The sequence below is a fragment of the Arvicanthis niloticus genome, chromosome 8 (genome assembly GCF_011762505.2).
Source record: "Arvicanthis niloticus isolate mArvNil1 chromosome 8, mArvNil1.pat.X, whole genome shotgun sequence".
NCBI classification, from domain to species: Eukaryota; Metazoa; Chordata; class Mammalia; order Rodentia; family Muridae; genus Arvicanthis; species Arvicanthis niloticus.
The window spans coordinates 61883280-61889615 of NC_047665.1; positions in this window are offsets into that span (position 1 = coordinate 61883280).

A 6336-nucleotide genomic window follows, 5' to 3' on the forward strand; every position below is an offset into this window, starting at 1 on the left:
AAAATAATGTTGGGGTCCATACTAACCCCACGTTGGGGCAGCCAAAATAAATGTCGTAGCCCAGGCAAAATGTTGAGGCCTGGGCCGACCCACATTTGGGCAGCCACTGTATTCCGGCCCAAGCTGCCACTCCAGTCTTCGGGTCGGGGTTCAGCAAGAGCGAGGGTGAGGGCAGATTCTACCTAATGTCTGATGTGTATGAATCTCTCTCTCTCTCTCTCTCTCTCTCTCTCTCTCTCTCTCTCTCTCTCTCTCTCGTCTGATGTCTGGTTCTGTCTTCTATAGTCTGATTCTAAGCCACGCCTCTAAGTTACACCTTTAATCATGCCCTTAGGTCTTGTCTCTAACTCTGATCTCTATACTTCTAAGTCATACTCTTAAATCACACACCTTTAATCTCACACACCTTTAATCTCACTCGCCTTTAATCTCAAGGTATCTAAACCAAGATTATCGGAGTGTTCTCAGCTGTTGTAGGCTATTGTAATTCAAATCTCATGTCAGGGTATATGGCTCAAGATGGCTGCAAAGCTGATAGCTGCTTTCTGCTAAAAGTCGGCCCCCAACAATACACAGGCACAGAGAAGGCGGCCATCTGTAGGCTAAGATAAGAGGCTGTATTCATTATTTTTCTTGTCACTGTGATCCAGTATAAGATAAGATACAAAGTGACTTAAAGAAAGGGTTTATTCGGGCTCGCTGTTCTAGCGTACAGTGGCTGGGTAAGCTTGTTGCAGGAGTTTGATATAGCCGGTCACATTGTGTCTGCACTCTGGAAGCAGAGAATAAACAGGAAATCCTTAGGAGGCAGTGATGATTTGAATAGGAATGACCTCCATAGATTTGAATGCTTGGCCATCAGGGAGTGGCTTTAAGGAGGTGTGGCTTTGTTGGCATAAGTGACTGCTCGTTGGAGAGAGTGTGTCACTGGGGGTGGGCTGTGAGGTTTCAAATACTCAAGCCACACCCTGTGTCTGTCTCTCCGTTCCTGTGGCCGTGGATCCTGATGTAGAAGTTCTCCAGCACCATGTCTTCCTGTGCACCACCATACTTCCTGCCATGACGATGATGGACTGAACCTCTGAACCTGTAAGGCAGCCCCAATGAAATGTTTTCCTTTATAAGGTTTACTGTGGTCATGGTGTCTCTTCACAACAATAGAAACCCTAACTAAGACAGAGGCTCTACCTCTTAAAGGTTCCACAACCTTCCCAAACAGTATCACTATATAGAGACCAAGTGTTCAAATAAGGTACACCTACAGGGATCATATCAGATTGAAACCATAGCAGAAACCTCACAAGGAACCAGCTAACATCTCAAGCTCAGAATTCCTGCTAAAGAACTGAGAAAACAAATGCCAATATTTTAAGTCTCTCATGCTTGTGGAAATCTGTTAGGGCAGCCTCAGAAAACTGCTCCATGTATAAGTCATGAACTTGGCTCTTGGAGAGTATAGATTTTCACCACACCCAACAAGAAGTCCTCTCTGAATCAGGATCTAAAATGTGCATGTATGTCTAAAACAAAGCAACCAGTTCTTATCTGTGCAGGCCTCTGTGGCTTTCTTTCCCATTTTAAAACTTTTATTCACAAAGTTATGATCCACTCCAGAATATGTTGCCACAAGCTAGGTCCCAGAGGTTAATCTGATACCAGGAGACCAGAGTGTGTCACTAGGAAGCTAAGACAGACTGTCTGGGAGGGGGCTAAGAGAGTAGCATCTGCTCAGGGAGCAGCCACTGCCCTTAGAGAGACCTGTGAACTTCTCTTCAGCATGCTCAGAATGGGGTTCCATGCTGACCAACTGTGAAGCTCAGCTGTGGGGCTGGGTGTCCCATGAGTATTGCAATGGACAATGAATGCCATGTTTGGTGGTTCTCTTCCTCTTTTCAAGGTGACCTTGCTCTGTGTCAGTCTTTGTACCACTATGGTTTAGGGTCTTGAGAAAGACAATGGCATCTTGAATCACACAAAAATGGAAGAACATAGGCTGGAGCTGGAACCCCATTGGTGGTTTACCTAGCATTCAGGAAGCCCTAGGTTCCATTCCCAGCACCGCATAAACCAGGCTTGGTGGTATCTGGCTATAATCCCAGCACTAGGGAAGGGAGATGGGAGGATTATTCATTCAAGGTCATAACAAGTTTGAGGCCAGCCTGTACCCGCCTGCAGCCATGGACAAACTGGATTCACCTGAAAGAGGGGCTAGAAATAAAAAAGGGAGATGGGGAGGCGAGAGAAGCATGAAGCCAAGACAAAGTTTTCTGATCAAGGCTCAAATTTTAATAGTCAGCTCTTCTATTTAAAGGGGAAGCCCCATGAACCCATCCTTGTTTCAAGGATGGAGATGGGTGGGAGGCAAGCTCAGCACGCAGTCTATTCTTCTAAGTTCCTGAAGGAGGTTGTACATGCAGCCAAGGTGGGTAACTCCACCTAGGTCCTATTATTAGGTCTATTGTGGTAAACAAGGTCTTTCCCCCCTGCTCAAGGCTGGGGGCGGGGGGAGGGTACACCAGCCTAGGATAGGAACCTGTTTTTTAAAAAAATGTTTTTAAAGGACTTTCTTGCACCCCACCCCCAACTCTGCAGATACCCATGGCTCATATCCATCCAGTAGAACCTACTCCTAGGACTTTGATTCCAAAGCAGGGAACCCAGGTATGGGATAGGAAGTGGCTATCATATCCATCCCTGCAGCTACTGTAGAAACTTAAAATTAATTTAAAAAAAAAAAAAAAAAAGCCCTGATTTTGGTTTTAAACTCAAACATTAACTTCCCCCAGGGACACATTCCACAGGAGAAACACATTTCAAATGCTCAACAAATATTCCAGAGGAAAGGGCCCAAGATAAGAGTTTAGTAGCCCTTAACACAGTAAAACCTGGGTAAATAGAAGCTACTTAAGCTGACCTTCTTTGTTAGGTACAAATTTGAGTTACTTAGCAACCGGGCATGGGAGCGGAAACCGAGCTTGAGAATGGCTGTTGAAGTCTGCCTTTGTAGTTATGAAGAGGTAAAACTGCCTTTATGAGCCCTGTGAATATGGTATAAATACTGCCCCCAATTTTGGCTCGGGGTTCTTCTTGCCTTCATACAAGAGAACCCCGGTACCAGCTATTATCAATTTATCAATAAACCTCATGTTATTACAGCAAGTCCTGTCTGTGAGTATCTCTGGGGGAGTGCATCCTGTGGTATTGGATCTTTAGAATCCAACACTACCAACCCATTCTGTCCCTGCTTTGCCTCTGGTATGACATCCTGGTGTCCCTGACATCCTGCCCTCAAATTATTCTCATTGTCAAGGTCTGTTGTTGAGACTAAAGGATCCAGTTGGAATTAAGTGTCTGGTCATCTTCCAGCACACCTCAGAGCCGGTCCTTTACGTGTTACAAGTGACCCTTCAGAGACCCCAGGGATGAGCCATTTTTATCAGTATGTATTAATTGTACAAAATAGCAGACATGGATATACATTTGGAGCATGGATATAATATACTTTGATCATATCCATACACCTTCATTATCCTCCTGTGTCTTCCCTCTGGCTGCTCCCCTCTAGGGTGTGAATTTTAAATGCTATGCCAAATTTAACCTAGATTAAAAGTTGGGCACATTGGGGGAGATAGGAGAAGGGAGCCTCAGCACGCCACACACAGGTGAGCAGAGTGTTCTCAGGGCTAGGGAAGATGACAACAGTCTAGCCTTTCTTTCTGAAGAAGTGTCTGTGAGGTCCCCAGAAGCATCATTGGTGCTGGAGTGCATCTTGCCACGACACAGAGCATTTATTTGCTTACTGAATTTGTACTTTGATTAGAACTGAATGGACAAACTACAGCCCACGAGCAAATCTGGCATGCTGGCTGTTTTGGCAAATAGTGTTTTTGGTTCCCAACCACACTCCTTGAATTATGTTGTCTCTGGCCCCCTACCTGCTCCAATAGCAAAGCTGAGTCAAGGAAGCATGGGCGCCTGGGCAGCAAAGCTGAGAGCAAAGCTGGTTATGGTTCCTGATAGCTACAGATGATTGACCTAAGGCAGAAAGACCCACTGTGCTGTGAGTTTTGCTTGCATTTCCGAGGATTGATCGCTGCCTCTTCTGCCTGTTTATTGCTTCTGTTTACAATGTGTTCTAGTTTCCAAATAGGTCATGCGTTCATGTGGTTCAATTGAAATCAGATACATACGAAGGTTCTGTTCCCTCATCTTACCATCACAATACATGCTCCAGGAAAATGACCAACCTCAAGGAGAATGAATAACAGTCTGACAATTTCAGGAACCAAACGTACTCTGGGATCTCTGAGAACAGAGAGAAACTTTTAGATCAGGCACTCTGAGACCAGGTGCCTGGTACTGTCCACTGGTGCTGCAGCAGGGGATTTCCAGCATTAAGGTAAACAACAGTCACTGTAGAGTGTGACCATGGGGTACTATGAGTACACTCGACACCCAGATCTTACATCCAACACCCAGATCCTGCACCTAGCACCCAGACTCTTGTCTCTAATACTGGTGTGTTTATAAAAAGATACAAAATACAAAAAGATAAAAAGTATGTTTTGTGGCGGTGTGTGGTGAGGTATGGGGGAAGGGGATGTCTCAGCGGGCTCATACCAAGGCATCTCTTCCCCCTGAGGGACCAGCCACACACACCAGTATAGTATAGAATAGTTTATTTAGGGCATGAGGAGGGGAGTTAAGAGAGTAGTAGGAGTAGTAGAGGCAGAGAGAGAGGCAGAGAGAGAGAGAGAGAGAGAGAGAGAGAGAGAGAGAGAGAGAGAGAGAGAAAGTCATGAGCACGTGGAGATGGGGGAAGAGAAGGGGGAAGGGCCGAGGGAACCGAGTGAGAGCAAGAGATCAAAAGAGCAAGAGAGAGAGGAGGCAAGCAGCCCCTTTGACAGTGGGCCAAGCCTACCTGGCTATTGCCAGGTAACTGTGGAGAGGAGCATACCTGGCTGTTGCCAAGCAATTGTGTGAGTGGAGTTTAGACAGAATGCTAACAAATGCCACTAGCCAGAAAGGAGCCTGGGGCAGTAGGAGGAGCTCCTAAAGCATGTATTATAATGGGACTTTCTGGACTCTTCAGCAATTAAATAATGACACAGAGACTTTTTTTTTTTTTTTTTTGGTTTTTCGAGACAGGGTTTCTCTGTGTAGCCCTGGCTGTCCTGGAACTCACTCTGTAGACCAGGCTGGCCTCGAACTCAGAAATCCACCTGCCTCTGCCTCCCAAGTGCTGGGATTAAAGGCGTGCGCCACCACTGCCCAGCCAGAGACTTCTTCATATTATAGCCTGGGATACCTTCCACCTAGCTCATTAACTTCATCTCCTTTCCTAGCACACGATCAGCCACAAGGCTAGTTCTTTACCTCCCCAACTACCCATCCTGATGGCAAGTCCGAAGACCTCCGTGGTCCCCTGGTGAATCCAACCATGTCCCGTTCTTCTCACAGAGACCCCAACTTGGCCTGGAAGTCCTGCCTTCCCTTTCCTGCCTACTATCCAGATCTTTATTAAACCAACCAGTGAGTGATCTCTATAAAACCAGTCTGTGAGCAAGGAAGGTACATTTACAAAATCCTGAGGCAAATGATGAGCCATTAAGAATGATGACAAGGTCAAAACCCAGCCAGTACTGGCTCTCAGCAGGTACAACGATCAACAATTGGATAATACAAAGACTACCTTCTTACAGTGCACCTCAAAAGAGTGTGGGGGGGGCGGGGGGGTGGATGTCTTGACAAAGAAACTGTTAAGCACAAAACACCAGATTCAGGAAAACTGGTACTTAGCAGAATATCAGGAAAGGAGCTTGTTATTTTTTTTTTCTCTTTATTCTAACTAAAAATTTGAAAATCAAGAAGCACAGCTCCCTGCTGCCCCCACCTGGAAAAAATAGGATGCAGTATAGTCTACGCTCTGATGCTAACAGAAACTACGATCCCCAAAGCCTTTGAAAGAGAGAGGTTTCGCTCACACAGGTAGAAGGTTTTCAGCTGCCCTGCCCAACAGGAAATGTAAACTAGGCACCCTTGTTTTTATTCCTCAGCACTGAAGGAAAGAACTGGCGATGACTAGCCTGTGTTTATGAAAGTGTTGATGTCTTGCAAGGAATCGTGGTGATACAATGAGGTTCAACCTTTATTCACCCCAATGGTTCTCACCTGCTCACCAGTAGCTGTGAATATTCTCTCTATGCTCTAATTTACAACAAAAACCCCTATGACAGAAAACTGGTAGGAGGCGGGTTCGTGAGGGGAGGGATGTACAACTTGAGGTAAACTCAACTTCCAAGAAATCATTTCTGCTTGTGTAGAAAGAAATTGACT